At 39.8% G+C, this 18,025-nt stretch overlaps 1 protein-coding gene across 4 annotated transcripts in view; it reads right to left on the reverse strand.

Annotated features, from left to right (window-relative positions):
* The window catches only part of ARHGEF12 (Rho guanine nucleotide exchange factor 12), an 81,646-nt gene that overhangs the window by 47,588 nt on the left and 16,033 nt on the right, over positions 1-18,025 (reverse strand). The window lies entirely within an intron of this gene.

Consider the following 18,025-nt stretch of genomic DNA (forward strand, 5'->3'; position numbering starts at 1 on the left):
TATTTTACACTTCTGTAATGCCTTCACAAGAGAACAAGTCTTTTTTGTTCTTTTACTTCAGCCAATTATTAGTCCATTTACAGTTGATTCAACTAGGTAAAGAATTATCGATATGCTTAAGGTTTCTAACAGAACTAAGAACAGAAGCAGAATCTGTGCTCTCAAATCCAGCATCTAGTAGGTCTGTCTTTCTTAGTAGAGTATAGAAGCTCATGGATCATCTTCCTCTCATAACAACTGGTTCCATACACTAAAAATTACCATAGCTTGGCATTTGTGTCCTACTGATGGCCTGAGTACCTGGTACCTAATGAAGGTCCAAACTCTAACTGAAAAATCTCCTACAGCAGAGACATTCCAGTTATCTCCTCCTATGTGGGTACTGTGGTATCTAGTAATACAGGAGCTCATGCTGACATCTCCTCCTAACAAAATCTCTAACTATTTTCATGAAACTGTATGAACTTGCCATCTTTGAGACAAGCACAACAGAGTAAAGTTAAGTTGAAACTGTATTAACTATTCCAAATACTATTACTGGGACTTACAGATAAAATAGGCAACACAAACCCACAGTTAAAGGAAGGAAGAAGTGTATATACATTTTTTAAGTAAGGAAAAGATGTGGGACTTAGGAAACCAGGAATTTTTTTTCCCTTGAATTACCACAGAAAAATGACAGAGCAAGGTGTATGCCATCCAGCTTAAGGCACTAATTTCTACTTTCATAAAGCAGTACCAATTTTTTCTCAGAACTTTTCAGAAGTTTAGCTCCTTTCCTACTTGGTTAAATGTTTTTAGATCCTTTGGCTGGAAAGCAATACAAACATTTAGAGCTGTGCGTGTATGTATAAGAAAAGAACAGATAACTTAAGTCACCTTTTGTTCTAAATGAAGAGATCTGCCATTATTATAGCTGATAATTTCCTCCCTATTCCTAATAGTTATCCTTATTGCATTCAGTTTCTCCTATTTATACAGGTTTTCCAAAAAGTAATGGGCTGAGGTTAGAAGGAGGCAGGGAAGACATTCAAGTCAAAAAGAAATTTAATACCGCAAAAGTTAAATGACTCAATTTTTATTTTTTTTTTTAAACTTAGCTTAGTTTAAATAGACCTATTTGGTAAAGATCAATAGTCCCATGGTAAGTCTGCATTAGAAAAAGACCACATCAGCGCAGGATAGTCCCAAGGACACCACCTCCAAACTCAGACTCAACCGAGCTGAGTGATGGCCCTGTCCAACCAAACTGGTCCAACACGCAAAATCAAACCATTCTCCGAGAGCATTTCAGAGCATCACAACAAAAGATTCCCTGAGCACTGCCAAGAAGACTGCCCAAAATGCACACATCGTGTTTTAAGCTCCTTTGTCCAAAGGAGGGGCATCTTGTCACCTATTCTCTTTTCCTCGATAACTATACATAGAGTGGCCCAGACAGAAATAGCACAGTCTTAGAGCTACAGTAACTCCCTCCCCATTACCTGAAAAACATAACTGGATACACAGCAGAAGTACTCAGCTTAATCCCTCTCTTTGAATAATAGGTATTCCATTAAATGTGTATACACCCAAAACCCTGGCCAGCTCACACATGCCAATCCCCTATGCAAGCATGCACTAATATGGCAACTCTGAAATGGACATCTGATGACACATTAGGCAAGTGAAATTAAAATGTTATTACTGAAAATAATTATATACATCAAGACACTTGCCATCTTTTAGATAACAGCATCAAATTTAGTTGAAATACAACGGTTTCAAAATTAAGGGGATAGATAGGGCCTTTGATTGCATAAACCTTAGGAACCTACGGGTAAAGCAGCACAGAAGTTAATTAATTGAAGAAAAAAGGTTGCATACAGACTCCACAAGAAGTGGTAGCCCTCTTTCCTCCTCCCCCCAAAAAGCACTATTTTGATCTCAGAAATCTGGGAAATCCACTCTGATTCAAATAAGAAACATATAGGTAATCAAGCCTCTCCTCATTCTGCTCTGCCTGCAAAGCCAGACCTCTTCAGCATTCAGTCCTCCCATTTAAAAATTTTGGCCAGTAAAGAACTACTTTGTGCAAGACAGACAACCCGAATCCCAAAGCAAAGAAAACAAAAGTCATCTCAGCCCAACCTAACCCTGTCCGAACACTGTATGGTAAACAGATGCAGTAGTAATCAAGTGTTTCATTGAAAAGCAGAAAAGGAGACAAAGGAATCCAGGGAAGGACAATCTATTGTCCCTCCAAAGGCAGGAAAAGATGCTTAAGATGAATTATACCACATTTTTTATCTAATGCACTTGAACTTTTGAGCCACGTAAAAAGTCCTAACAGTACTAACAAATATTTTAATGAAGCAATTAAGTGAAAACCTTTATCCCATAATGTTTCTTATCAGGCACCCAGAACTCCAGGCTTATCTCCTGCAGCAAAAGAATCCATTTATGAACAAAATAAAGTTAGTTCACTATTGTACCATTTTGGTTGGTTCAGAGCTATTTATTATCTGTTCAAGGATGAAGTGCAAACGTTCTATTTCAGAGGTCTAGAAGTTGTGCAAAACCTTTCTACTTATTATACATAGACCATTGACGTTAATTATTTAAAAAGAGAACCCTAAAGTTTTGGTATATAAAATGACACTGAAATCATCAGGAATTTTTTCTGTGCTTTGACGTTAACAGTAAGCATAGAAGTCCCTCTGAGTGAGGGCCACAATCCCACAGCTTCCTAGTCCGAGGCCATAACTGCCCAAACAGTCATAAGCACGGCACTTCAGCACAAACGCTCAGGACTCGCAAGGAGCCGGCCAGCTCCGAAGAATCCCCACCACACCGATGCTGACACCCACGGGAAGAGACGCCCGAGCCCAGGCCCAGGATGGCACGAGCGCAGCGCTTGCTCCCCTTGGGCTCCGTCCCCCCTTGCCCACAGGCACGCTGCTGCAGAGCGTGGCTGCGGAGCACGCCGGGAGCGGCTCCCGGAAGCTCTGGAGCCCCTTGGCCACCTGCCAGCTTCCTGCGTTTCTTTCTTCTCCGAAGCGGGAAGGGAGGGAGGAACATGGTGGGGAAGCGGGGCAGGCAGCAGGTCACCATCGCAGCAAAGCCTCCTGGGCACACACAGCAGGTTCACTAGAGGCGGTGAAGCTGAGAGAGCTCCAGGCCCTCTCCTGCACTAGCTTTACTTTAGAGCTATTCCATAAAACCAGTGGAGTACGAAGAGGGTGGGCTTCATCCAGCTAGGCTGGAGGTGAAGCTCCCCAGCCCCCCCCCCCCCCCGAAAAACTCCCCTCCCAGACCTGAAGTCATTCCAGGCCACCGAGTTATGAAATCACAGACATTAGAGATGGAAGAGTCAGCTGAGCTAAGGCTACAACTGGGATTTAACATCCCTGCTAGCCAGACTGTGGGGAGCACTCAGTATAGAAGTTCCTCCTCTTTTCCCAGTTTCCTACCTGAATAGTACCAAGCATTTCTTGATTTGCTGAAGACGTTCTTCAGTTCCCAAACACTATGTTACTTGTATACTACAGCAGAAAGCAGAGTATAAGTGGATACATGGACTATAATCAAAGAACACAGAAGACCTCCCATGAGTTTATCCAACAACTATTTGTATTTCAGTGCAACATATATTCACTTTGAAATAGTATTAAGTTTGAAAGTAGTACTGAAACTCCCCTCACTGTGTTATAGCATCCAGCACTATATATAACATATAAAATGCATTTCACCTACTATTGTAAACACCATGCAAGCTGAAGACACAGCAGGGTGTGGTTAACAGCTGGAGAGTTAATTCCAAATCTAGCTGGCAAGTTTAGGCTACACGGTAAAACCCTGTAGACATTTTGTCTGATAACTGATGAACATCAGCACATTTTCAAACAAGTTGTTCCACTCTCCCAAATACCAGGAACAATTAAAAGCCAAGTCACATTTTGTTTTTAAAATACTGGGTCAAATAATTTAAGTAATTTAAATGCATCAAATTACTAGAAGTATGTCTTGTTAGTCACGCTGCATTAGGAAAATTTATTTACCGTAAAGCCAAGTGAGAAAAATACACCTACAACTAGACACAGTGTGGATTTAAAATTATACTTCTCCAAGTTAGCTCACACATGCATGCATCATTCAGTACTGGACCAGCGCCTACCAACTACCTTGAAGCCAAGACAGAAAAAGATCGTTTTAAGACCTAATGTGTCAAAACACACCAGAGCAAGGAAGGATTCCCAGCTTCCAACAGTACAAAGCATTCCATTCTAGCCCAGGAGGTTGAAAATATAGCTGACCATAAATAGCACAGCATTCAGATAACCTTGTTGGGGGTTTTTTCCTCCCATACTAAAATATTACCAGAATTCAAGTATCTGCTATCTCAAAAACCGATCAAAGACAAAAATATTTAGATTCAGACAAGGGCCCCAACCTTGGAAATATTTATTCATGTGCCTAACTTTAGTTCCATTTACTTCAGCAGGACTACTCACATGCCTGAAATTAAGCTTGTGTGTGTTTGCACGGTGCAAGTATAAATTACTACAACTTGTGCAGAGATGAGTAAGAAATATTGTGAAACCCATACAAAAGAGAACAGCCAAAAACTGCTTGCTTGACAGAACTAATCTTTAATTAGGAGATGAACAGTCGCAATAGAATCTTCTTCACTGCTTTATTAGTTTCATTTAAATAAGATGTTGCTCGTTACAGACAAACCCTCCTACAGAATTCTAAATTTGAAAGAAAAGCAGCAAAAACCCCTGACCACCCCAAACTCAGGAGAGATGAGAAATATTACAGGTTCACTCATTCACCTTTTTCACACATTTAGAAAGATAAGAGGAAAACCAAGGGTTAACTCAAAGTCTGATCTGTCCCCCCAATAAAAACCCCAAACCGTGGCTATTTAAAATGACATCATCCTACTTCAGGAGGTTTTCACCAAGCAACTAGCCTATGAGAGGCCTTTTGCCAGCACCACCTCCATGGATTTTGGTGACAAAATGAGCTGTGTAACTGGCAGCTACACTTCTGGAAGGCTGAGTTGGATGGTACTCTCCTCTTTCTCATACATACCCAAAGAGATGCTGTAACTGGAAGAACTAAAGTCTGTTCTTGGGTGACAGTTAAAAATCACCGAACAATTTCATGACTATTTCAAGTGCGTCTAGTGTATACAATTCCCTCAGTACCTATTAAGCTTCATTTTCAGCACTCTGATTGGACCTGCACTGACAGTAGTCAGAAAAAGGCTACATTTTCTGTCTAAATCTAGTAGGTTTAAGTAAGTGCCTTGAAAGTACAGTAAGCGTGGATGCCTTAAATGCCATTCTGCAGATATTTCCCAGAATTTCATCTTGAAAGAGATGGGAAGAAACAGAAAAAAAAAGAAAGTCTGCTTGTTTTCCTGGTTTGCAGATGTAGATATCCACCAGAACAGTTTTTTGCTGGGCTTAAAAGCCCTGTGAAAGGTATTATGGGAGAGTGCTGACATGACCTGAACAAAAGCAGTACCAAATGTGACCTTAATATCAAGCTAAAGGCAGTCTTCTGTCACAACAAAAAGGGGTAGACATGTTCTGTATAGGACAGTGGGTGAGTAAAAGGAACTGATGAGATAGCAAATGACAGGCGGACAGAGAGAAACACAGATGCAGCAAGTGGGCAACTATTAGCAACCAAGAAAAAACGCAGACAGAAGTCTGCCATTTCACTGTACTGCCCACAAACTACAGCTGTAACCACATCAGCTATTCTGTGGACAACACTGATTCAACACATCAAGTCTATTTACCTTAGCATTAACCCACTTAAAGAGCAGTTTTATGCAGTGTCATCTTTTCCCCATATCAAAGTATATAAGCTCAGGAAACCACAGAGTTTTCTTCCTCAAAAAAAAAAAACCCCACTGCATACTGATGACAACAGATTGTAATGCAAGGTGTGGAGAAACAGCCACGCTGAGGAAGGGACCCAAACGGCATGGATTCCTAGGAGCTGTCAGAGCCTACAGACAGATCTCATGAACTTGTAGCAAGTGCACAAGGAGGCGAAACCAAGCTAGGCAATAAAAGTTTCCATGTTATTTTTGTAGGAGTCCAAGGCAGCAACCACAGCTGACGCAATGACTCATGGAAGAATCGTTCGTGGCATTATTAGCTTTAGATTACTGGCAGCTTTGTGAACCGGCCTTCTGAGAAGGAACATCGGAAGTTTAGTGAAGTGACTGGACAGCCCATATAGCTAATATCTTCTTGTGTCAACCTTCTAAACATTCCCAGCAACTTCAGTGTTGGATTTGCCCTAATAAAGCATCAGTGAATACCTCCAACTCAGTCAACATTATATTGTTTTTCTGGCCCACCAGTGTTTCCATACATAACCAGAATATGCCATTCAATTTTCCTTTTAGGTTAGAAAATGCAGAGTAGCCAATATAGCCCATCAACATACTTCTTGATGGTTCAGTATAAGGATCAATGCAAGGGACCAGCACTATGGCAACTGAAAGTGCTGAGTTAAGCACTCAACGCAAACTAGGTTAAGATAAATTTGATAAAAATCAAGGAAAAAAAATTATGCCTTTTCACAAGTTTGGAAAGCTAGCAGGTTTCTGATGGTCTTTAAGAAGAGAAGGACAGGACTCCAAAAGGAAGGTATTTCTACTGGAAAAGAGCATTCCACTGGTGCTAGTGAGAGCACCTTTCCCCTCACATGGATGTTTCCTCTTCAAGCTTAAAATAAATAAAAAAATAAATTTATATATATATAGATATATATATATAGATATATATATATAGATATATATATATAGATATATATATATAGATATATCTTCCATTCTTGCAGTTAACCGGAAATTTATTCTGGGTGAGGGTTTTGTCAAGAGGGGTGAAGAGAAGGTGGCAGCATGAGAAGGGAGCAAGAAAAAAGAAAAAAAAATCAGTTTGAAAAGATGAAAGAAAAAACAGAACACAAAGATAAGTCTTCTTCATAAAATGGATTACAAGAACACGGAGATTTTGCCTCCACACAAGGAGGTACATGGAATTTGCTGATGATACAGGTAGTATGTCCATCCAAATGAACATTGCTCCCTCTGGGAAATACTCCTTTGCAGATAGATGTGACCAGCTCTAAAAGGAGCTTGCAACCGTGTCTGTTAAGCAGACAAAATAAAAAAAAAAAAAAGAAAAATGACAAGCAAGGTACTTTGAATATACTATAGCCAACTGTAGTTCTTTCCTTAGCACCCTTTTGCTGTAAAACTTTCAGATGGGAAGGGTTTACATTTCTCTATGAACAGCAACGTTTGGAAAGAGTAGAAGAAAAGCATCTCTAGAGAAGTTTCATCCACAGTTCAGTCATTCAGTCCCAGCCCAAGCAAGTGCCTCAGCTATTTTCCATGACACAAGCACTTGGATTTTTCCAAGAGCTGATGTCAGGGCTTTTCATGGAGAAAGAACTGCATTTACAGGGCAGGCAAGGAAGGAGGGCTTCCCCAGCAGCTATTCTCAATGTGGCCTTTGTGCTGCTCTGCTGCTGAAGCCAGGACCCTGCAAGAACTCTTAGTCCCCGCAGAAACTCTACAGAGGGGAGGGGACAGAGACATTTTCAGCAGCCAGTACTGTTCTTCTACTCCTGACTGACTTCCAAGGCTCAGAAGCATCAGCTTTCCATCTACAGGGCATGAAGTTACAGCCTTTTAAGACAAGGACACCTATTGTTTAATATCTCTACAATGGGGTAGAAGCAAACAAATGAAAACTGGGGAGGGGGGCAGTGGAAGAGAACATAAATAAACCAAGTTGCTCATATTTCCCTAATGCTGCTTTTATATTCAGCCTAAAAGCAAGATTCCAGCAACAGGGATGCGGTTTGCCCACAGAATATAGTTCAGAGCAGGAATAAACTCTGTTCAGAAACTGATGAAGAACAGAGGTTGCCAAATCACAGGCCATTTCCTACTAGTTTCTCAACCTCACTGGTTGCAAGTTACTAAATCCATCAGTTTCCACCTCTGGGAAAGAAAAACTGACACCTCTGAAATGGAAAAAAATAAATTAATTAAACACCAGAAATACTGAAAAAGGCCAAGTATTTTTCTAAAAAGACCTTCAGAAATTGTTATAACAACAAAAATTTAAGCAAAACTGTAGTGTACTGCAGAAAAGAAATGTCCACAATTTGTTTATTTGCCGCAAGCCCCACTTACAGGTACAGGAGAAAGGTCAAGCCTTATGATTTCAGAAGTTATGACCCAGTTTTCGTGCTTATTTATTTTTAAGTATGCTATAGACAAATATTCCCAGGCATAGAGAGCTCAAGCTTCCCTGAAGCAAGGAAAAGCAGCTGAAATATGCACAGTTTGGCCATGCTAGAGGAGCTCCAAAATAACCCTTTTCTCCACATTTTCATATCATCTTAGCAACCTGAATTCAGCTCTATGAGGGGGAAAAAAGTGCAGAACATGTGTGTTCCGATTCTTTCCTCCAGTTTTCATTTCTGAAAATCATTTTAAATCCCTTCGGCCGCTGACTGCTCGTCTATGAAAGAATCAAATAAAGCAACAAGGTTTCTTGCGCAGACAGGGCGTGGCAGCCAAATTAACCTGCCACCCTAAACTGGAGCTAATTACGGGGAAATGAAATGTTTGCTTTGCTTGCCAATAATTGCAATACAGAACTGGCTCAATGGAAGCAGCCCTACTCCCCGCCTCCCTACCACCACTCCTCCTACACGGCGTCTGGAAAAGCTTTCTAGTTAGATGCATACAAAAATCAAAGCAAGAGACAAAGGAACAAGAGCGTTGCGCCAGACAATTTTATTTTCCTAAACCAACCATAGAAACCTGAAGCCATCAACTGCCATGGGATTTGCTTTCACCCGGCTCACACATAAGGGCTTGGAGATCACTCGTGTTGCCCCAGCGTGTCAAGCAGTTTTTGCATTTCATTAGGCACACAGCCTAGTTCCTTATTAATGCTATACCTAGCTTGTGGTTGTTATGAACCAGCAACGAGACTAGTGTGGAAACAGTTCTTAAAAACAGCAAAAGACAGCAATTAGATAGGGAGGAGAAAAAGCACAGTGCACGTAATACAACTAGAAACGTAGCTTTCAAAATACCGTAACACTATCTCCAATTTTCCAGCTTTAAGTTTTGCAAATATATGTACAAGGTCCAGAGCCACATTTGAATATTTGGCCTAGAGTTCACATTTCTGATGAGTAAGTGAGTACAGTTGCCTGGCACAGGAACACCACACCTCTATAGCTTGTAACTAATAAATGTAGCTCAGGTGCTAGATACCAGTAAGAAAGTATCCACATTAAGACATATTTACTACTCCTCCAACACGTCTTTCAAAAGATGTTTTAAAGAACCAAGAAGGCTAAGTTGTTCTTCCGCTCCTCAGCATTATGAATACGTCTGACTTAATTTGCAGATTTACCTTGATACAGATGTTACTACAATTTCAAAACATTAGCAGGAACTCCATAGCTCAGCAACACCTTCACCTATGGATTTATATAATAAAAAGATATTAGCCGTTTGTCTGACCTACTGTACAACGCAAAATTTCAATAAGTTGCTCCTATGGATAAATAAGGTCAGCATGACTAAAATATTTAGCTCCAAGAATGGCACCTTGTCTTAAATTTTTCCTCAATTCTCTGGTTAGCTTGTTTTAAAGGTTAATGTGCGTTTACTGGTCTAGAAATGTAATGCCAACACTTTAAACCCAAGACTTGCCTGCTCATGAGAACTAGGAATTTATCAGTTCAAAGCTAAGCAGACACTCAAGCAAAAAGCATTTGCAGCCCTGCCTTTCCTTCTCCCACCCAGTCATGCACCTTTGGTCAAACTACACCCATTCTGCACGGGATGTGCAGACAACATCCACCCTTACGACCTTTGCAAAGCGTCTAAATATTTGCCAGCTGCAATAAACTAATTTACAGCTAATATGTCTTAAACTACCCAAAGGCAAAGCGCTCCCAGTGGCCTAATTTACACCAGGGAAAAACTGGATACACAATTTTACAAACGAAAGCTTTAGCACAGAGAGGACCAAGAAATCATTACCACGTTGGTGCTTAACCTGTATAGTGTGTTACTAGCTCTTGGTCCTTCACAGCTTCCAATCTAGCCAATTCTGCTGGTGAAGTTTTACTCATGTAGATGCAAACATCAAGGACAATAGAAATCTAAACTATTTGAGACTAAATTAAAAATATGCAACCAATTGAACATTTCACCTCACTTGCTTCAACACCTCCCAAGAGGGTTTCTATCCTAGCATTAACTCATATTTTAAAACTATCCATGGAAAGTTTCTCAACCATACATCTCAGTTTGTCAGAATTTAAAAAAAAGAAAATATGTGATGTAAACTGAACTATATAGGGAGATTAGCAATGCTACATACTAAAAGTTAAAGCTATCTTAGTTATTTACATGGCCTAAGAAAAATAAAGAGAACTCTGTGATACGCGAACCTATTATTTATCCCCTGAAATGCAGGTCTCGCCTATAAAACATAAGACAAAATATGCACATAGCATACATTGCATGAGAAGTGAAAAAATTTACACAGGCATTCATGGCATGCTTTGCTCCTTCACATTTCATCTTCCCCTTCATCTAAATTAAAGGATAAATCCAGAAACACCAACTGTAAAGGACTGGAGCAGAACACAGGATTAGGATTTCACAGTAACATGAAGTCCTGTTTCTTCTACTATAAAATGGAAGAGAAAAAAAACAGTAGCGAAGCCATGGTACTTGTAAAATGGCTCAAGATCCTGAGAACAACATGTGAGTCAATACATTGCTATTAATAGGCCTCGAATATGTTTGTATTAGTATTTTCCTCTTGGGTCTCTTAAAATAAATAAAAATACAAGAAAAGAAAAAACATTTACTCAGGAAACCTACCAGCTGCTAAGAGGTGATGGCAGCAAAATTCCTCAAGACATGTGGCAGCTGTATTGAGATAACCAAGCTATCAGAAATATCAATACCAGTTTTAAGTTATTTCCCCACCCGCTTCACTTAAACCAGTTCTTTGTACCTCCTTCTCATACAGGCACAACGCTGAGAACTGCCAACTCTCACTGACTTAGGTGACAGCAGAGCTTGCAATAACTTGCAGATTGTCACTCAGTATTTTAGACAATTACCTCTTAATGTCAGAGCCACCTACAGTGCTGCTCCCCTGGAAAACAAGCATCTGTCCACAAAGGGAAGTAACCACTTTATAGCGTATCCACTCAAAAAAAAAAAGTGTAAAAAGCCTTTTTTTAATATATGTAAAAAACAAATACCCCCAGCAGTGTTTAGCATATCACAGCCCTTCTACATCAAATCCTCATACCCATATGTTAGCAGAAACTATTGGAAACAGAGAACAGTCTCTCAGTGCTCTGATGGCTGTCACTGTCTTAATGCTGTCTCAATTCTGCACCAACAGTACTGTCCAGACCATCATTGTGACTATCCTCTACTAATGCAGTTTGCTTCATTTTTAGAACACTTTGCAATAAAACCCCCAAAAAAGGAAAAGATCAGAGAAAACTGTATTCAGAAAAAAAACACCCAAAACACTCATAGATGACATAGATGTCAAACACTCTTGAACACCAATAGCTAATTTAACATCAACATGCATAAAATATCAGCTTATCAAAAATCACATTCACTTAGACTGCAAAAGCTGGCAAGAAGGTTCTGCTAGCATGCTGGTATGTAATTCAGCATTGGGAAATGGAAAGAAGGTAGTGCTGTGCATTTACATCTAAGACTTCTTTCCTAGCTGTCAAAACCTTTGTTCTTGAGCTGAGACACCGAGGCACAGATTTTCACAGCAAGCATATTTAATTGGCCATTTTCACAATGAAAATACAAAAGAGTAACTAAGGTTCACATAGCAGCTATTAAGAGAAAAAAAACCCCACAACCTAAAAGAGAACACCTCCCCTCCCTCCCTTTTTCCAACAGATATTAAAGGAAAAATCCTCTCTCTCCATTCAAGGAAGCTATTTGCTCATCTTTCAGTATATTCATATATCACAGAAAAGGAACAAAGGGTCTCAGATATTACCTGTTTCACAAGACAAAGTCAGCTGAACAGGGAGATCCAAAAGGCCCATTTCCAGGGGGAGTACACCAAGACCAAGTCCTCTCCAAGGAGTCCAGCTACCCCTCTTGGAAGCTTTCTGGGTTTTTTACGCTTATCCGATATCCTTGAGAGGCATCTGCCTGATTGTTTCACTGACCACTTGAGGGAAGGGAAGAAACTCCACCTCTTCTCTCCCACCTCCTCCCAACCACCATCAGCTGCAGCCCTATGCTGCGCTGCTAATGGACAGAGAACAGCATCCACATACATCCCACAGAGACTGCATGCAACAAGAAAGCAGAAGAGAGCTAGGATTTTAAAATTTAGCATTTCCAACTGTCCTGAAGGACAGAACAATATATACCTACATATGTATTTATGTATATACAATACATAGATATGTACGTTCTGTACGTATTTAGGTACGTAAGCATGTATGTGTCTATATACATATATATATGTGCATGCATGTCATTAAATCAGATCACTGATCAAAGAAACTGCATCACATGAGGCACATGAACAAAGGTTTGGCATAGGGCAGCGAGATTTTTTCCTTCAATCCACTTCCAGCCTTTTATAGGGTCACACTGTGCCACATAACGTAGTTTACAGGCATTTTGAAAACACCCAACCACCGCGGCACCTGAAGTGAAAAGCAGGCAGTCTCAGAAAAACAGAGCCTCTGTATTGTTTTAGAAGAGAAGAGGGCAGGAAAGAGGGAGAGAATGAAAGCATGCCTCTTTCTGTCATCCAGGGAAAGAAACTGGGAGGTCGAAACAGGGGGGCAATGAGCTTACTGCTCTTATAGCTTGTATGACTGGTCAAGCCCTGAGGAAGAAGGATTGGAGGGTGAAGGGGCTGTTTTCTTTTTCTGCCCCAATAACCTAATTAAGTTTGTGAGCACTGCTAGCGGGATAGAAATTTCTTCACGCTACACTGTCTGTTTGTGTTTGATTAATGTAAATCTTCCCAGGGCTCTAACCATGCCCCAGGCGGTGTGATGCCTGGCTCTCCATTAACAAGCATCCAAGCCACCACATACAGCAGGATAAGAGAGAAAGCAAGATCTCTATTTTAGCCTTTGCCGTAAAGCCATCTAACTCAATCAAAATAATTTTTGGTGATTGATTTGAATTACCATTCCTAAGTAAATTCCACTTTTTTCCCAAATCATGGGGCCTATTAAAAAGATGAAACTCAAGCAAACCACTTAATATATTAATGGTAGTTACTTTCTTTTGCATTTCCTCAGTTCTCATGACCAAATTTTTTAGACTACACTCACCACAACTTCTGTGCTGCCCAGTCCAATGCATGCTGGTACCAAATATAATCTCCAAGCCACAACTGCATCAAGGCTACAATTACAGAGCAGACAGGAAGCCAAAGAAATCAACTCCTACCCCTACATCTATCTGCTCCATGGTTCTAAGCATGCAATAATTTCCCAGCCAGAGCTTGTATTTTCCATGCTTCTTTCTTTTCCAGTGGCATGCATTATCATTTTCTAAATAGTAGTAAGCTGTATTTCATTGGTTCGTATTTTGAAACATTTGCCCAGCTCCTCATTTTCTAGGAATTTCACAAATCAGAAAAGAAAATGTCAGCTCTCAAAAAGAAAATGGTAACCAGAGGAAAGCAAAAAAGCCCGTACATAGCCAGCTGCTCAGATACTCACTGGCTAGCACCCCTTCCTTTCAGAGCCCTGGTATATGACCCGAAGCACAGAAAAAAAAATTAACAGTACTTTTTTTTAAGCAAACATGAAATCACAAAGAGTTAAGGAAGCGAGGGAAAAGTCATTGCAAAACCCAGAGCAGAGCTTCATATCCAGTTTATTCATGCCTGAGTGAGAATCACGTGCACCAAACAGCCACTGCTAAGGCATAAAGAGGGTGTCAAAACAGAGATATTTTTAAACCTGGATTACATTTTAAAATCAAGTATTTCCTAATTCTTCCCCCTAATGCTCCTCATCATTAAGTGAAACACAGATGAAACAATGTAAGCAGGCCAAGACACACCTTATTTTACTAAACTACATTTTGCTTAAAACACTGTTGTTTCCCATTTCCTTCATTGCACAGAGTACTCTTTTACTGACGGCAGCAGTCCAAACAACACACTCCAACAAGCAGAGCTTGGAACGGATGGTCAGAACCAGATCTGCTCCTCTCCACAGAAATTCACATTCCCTAGCTGTGTGCCTCAGTTTACCCTTCAATAAAACTGCATTATTACCCTACTGCAGGGAAATACCACAAGTTTAAGATTTGTAAGTTGCTTTATAATCATAAGAACAAATATGTACAACATTGTAGAGTTATTACTTATTATATCCTTGCAAAACTCAAATTCCTCTGAGCAGAGCGCTTGCTTTTTGAACTTTGCATGTGAAATATTTAATTTGAAACCATTCAGGTCAGTGAACAGATGGAGGAATACAACAGGAATATGCTTCAAGGCTGTGTTATACCTTTACCTCAGAAGGGAAACTTTCAATCCCCTTAAACATAACAACTCTCTTACTGGCATCAACACTTGGGAAAAGAAATGCATTTGTACCATGAAACAATCTTAAAAGCTTCAGAAATAGATATTGCAGCCTTCTCTTCATTATAACAAGGTCAAAAACACTTCGAAGAATCCAAACGAAATTTCAGGATAAGTATCTATCAGGAAGATCTATCAGGAAAAGTATCAAGTAGAAAAGGATTTAAGCACAGGGGACAGCAACAGCACTTTTGGAAAACTATTACGAGAATGAACTCTTGAGCCCAACATTGAATTTGTTCATTTCTTGCTCTAAGGTTTCTTTTACACTGCAAAAACAATACAGAAGGGACTGGTGTAAGCAAACAGGGCTAGTCCTGTAGATTGCTTCTTTCCTGAAATACTGAATTTCTGAAAGAACATTGCTTTCTAAAGCACCAACCACCTTTTGAAGCCTGTTATGTCCAGACTCCAAATATCACAAAGGTGGCATGCATCACGACTTGAGACAAAGTTCTCTTTCTTACTTACAATGGGGAAGGGCATATGAATAACTGATTTTTAACATGATTATTTTCCAGTGTGATCACTGCAGAACTACACAGACCAGTCATGTAAGACTTGTTGGCTGCAGTTTTTTGCTTATGCACATAATAAACTTACAATTTTACGCTATTAATTTTTATTTATATTTTATCTACAGCTTTGGGGAAAAAGCAACACAATGCATTCCTTTTAAGTACAAACCAATGCAGCTGCCAGGAAACAGTGTAAAAACAAGAAAGATTCAGGAATGGAAGCTTATATCTTGCTTCCTACTCTGATTTCCCAGATTTCCTTCCCTCGGTACTCTCTCAGCCACAGGACATAAGAAGAAAACAATTTGGAGGAAAAAAAATAATAATAAATCTTTGACCAAAAATAGTGAGAGAGTCTGGTGCAACCAGGTTTTTAGAAGAAATCAGAGATAGCTAAGATATGGCTATGACTGTAAATGTAGTATCACTATTTTAAATCCACAGGGATTTCTAAAGTCCTGGACAATAGCAGGAAAGGAGGATAAGGAAAGAAAACATGGAAAAGAGATGCCACTTTCCACATCATTAAAAAAGAAAACTCTCCTAAGAACATAGGAAAGATGGTAAAAGAATAAGTAGATAACTCCTCCTCATTTAGCCAGATTTCATTCTTCTTTTAGAAAAAGTGTAGTAAAACATAAGACAATCACGTTAAATAAGTGCTTCTAAAATATCACACTACAAGTTACAAGTCTGTATATTTCAGGTTTCACTTTCCAGAATTTTCAAATCTTTGTTCCATCGTTCTTTGGCAAGTAACTGCAGTTTTGGTCCCTACTGCCTCCCTTACACTCTCTACTGGTTAAGGAATGCTTTACTTCTTGCCCATATACAAACCACACACCCTGCAAGCAACTTAACTTGCTCTTCTCCTTGTTCAATAACAGTATTAGCAGCTCTCAGCTGGTTAGGCTGGGATATGGTAAATATTTATGCAGAATTCACAGACCTTTACCCCAATAAGGAGCCAGGCATGGGAAAAGAACAGCTTCCCAGAGCTCCATACAGCGGAAGCGAAGTGGTCCCCAAGGAACGGAGTCCACACCCCCATGAAAAAAATCCATGGAGCAGCAAGAGCAGCTCCGCATCTGATCGCTACCGCTGCTGGTTGGGTTTCTACAACAAAACCCAAGGCCTCAACACACTGAGCGCTGAGCATCCTGTTTGCAGCTTAGCTGAAGAGGCTGAACCTCGCTCACAATTTTTGGGAAGTTCAAACAGGCACGGATGAATAAATCTATTCTTGAAAAATGATTTAGTTCAGGTACTATCAGGATATGGGATAGATGGATACATGCATTTTTAATCAATTAATCCCTAACATTATAACACATCACATCAGTATACAAAAAGCTTGCCAATGCACTTCCTTAGCCGCTAAAAATCACAAATGATAGGCAGAAGGGCTTTCCAGTTGCCCCATCAGAGTATATAAATACATTATAGAGCTGTATGTTACAAGCTCTGACCCTCATTCTCTCCCTTTCATTTGATGCGCTCAGGATGTTAATTTCTCCTGTCTTTTATATAAAGCAACAAAATCCATCCCATGCATCTTAAATAAACAGGAACTAGCAAAAGGCTACTATGCTTTTTTTTTTTGAGAGTGTGTAAATATAAAAGTACAGACAAGAAGATATGCTGAAATATGTCAGATTTCTTGCAAGATACTGCAAGAACACAGAGTCCCTAGATGACCTGCATCTTTTAGACACATCTGAGAAACATCCGAGTGTTTTTAAGTACAAAGATAGTGGGCCACTATTTAGAATGTAGATACTTACTGAGAAGTCACAAAGATGTTAGAGGGATTGAACTTCACTTTAGTAGAGGAAAGTATAGTGAATGTCTTCCCCCCCCCAAAGAAAAAGGTCAGAACTCTCATACTTCATTCACAATAGCACTTCTTTCTTATCATCAAGAGAACTATAAACTGTACCTTTTTTTTCCCCTCTATGCCTATGCTGCCTTATTTTCAAGTCATGTACATTTTATTTTTGCTTTAGACACATCTTGGTCTGTTGACCTTCTGTCTTTACAGAACTGATACTGATCCTTCAATACAGTTTCTGACAGCAGGAGCACACAAACGTTGCCTGACCTGCAGCTGTGAATCCACACACTTGTTCCATCGCCTACGGACGATTCCTTTCTGCCACGTGCAGAACTGCGCAGACTTGACACACACGGAGTGGATAAGTTAACCCTCTCCACCTTCACAGCACAGATCACGTTCTTTCATAAACTTTTATTGGCCTGAAATATCAACAACTCACAAGCATTGCACAACTAAGAAATCTTCTGTTTGGCTACTTTAGGCATGCTTTATGGAAAACAGAAGACAATTTGATGAACGAATGAGTTAATATTTCATTTGAGTATCCAAAGTATGTTGCATTACATAATAGGCAGTGGAAGTTAAAGATACAGAAGCTTCCTCTTAGGAATTTCTGCAAGTCAGAGTAGACAATATAAGAGCAGCTTACGTCAGACAAAGTAATAATTTTACAAAACCACTGCTTCGCATATACAAACCCTTTATCATTTCAGCTCCTTAGAAACATGCCTTAAATTACTGGAACTTAGTTTCAAAAATAGGAAACTGGGGTACAGAAACAGGAAATTATTTTTGCAGTAAAAAAGTAGATCACCAATTGCTGAAGTAGAAATACAATGCAGATTATTTGACCACTACTCAGCCATTCTATCTTAAAACAGTACCATAATTCCTTTTTCAAAAGATTAGTAAGAGAAGTCTGCGTGGCACTGTGAGGTACAGAAACCAAGTCACAGATAATTGGCATATACAACATATTTGGGAAG

The sequence above is a fragment of the Ciconia boyciana genome, chromosome 20, assembly GCF_034638445.1.
Source record: "Ciconia boyciana chromosome 20, ASM3463844v1, whole genome shotgun sequence".
Classification (NCBI taxonomy): Eukaryota; Metazoa; Chordata; class Aves; order Ciconiiformes; family Ciconiidae; genus Ciconia; species Ciconia boyciana.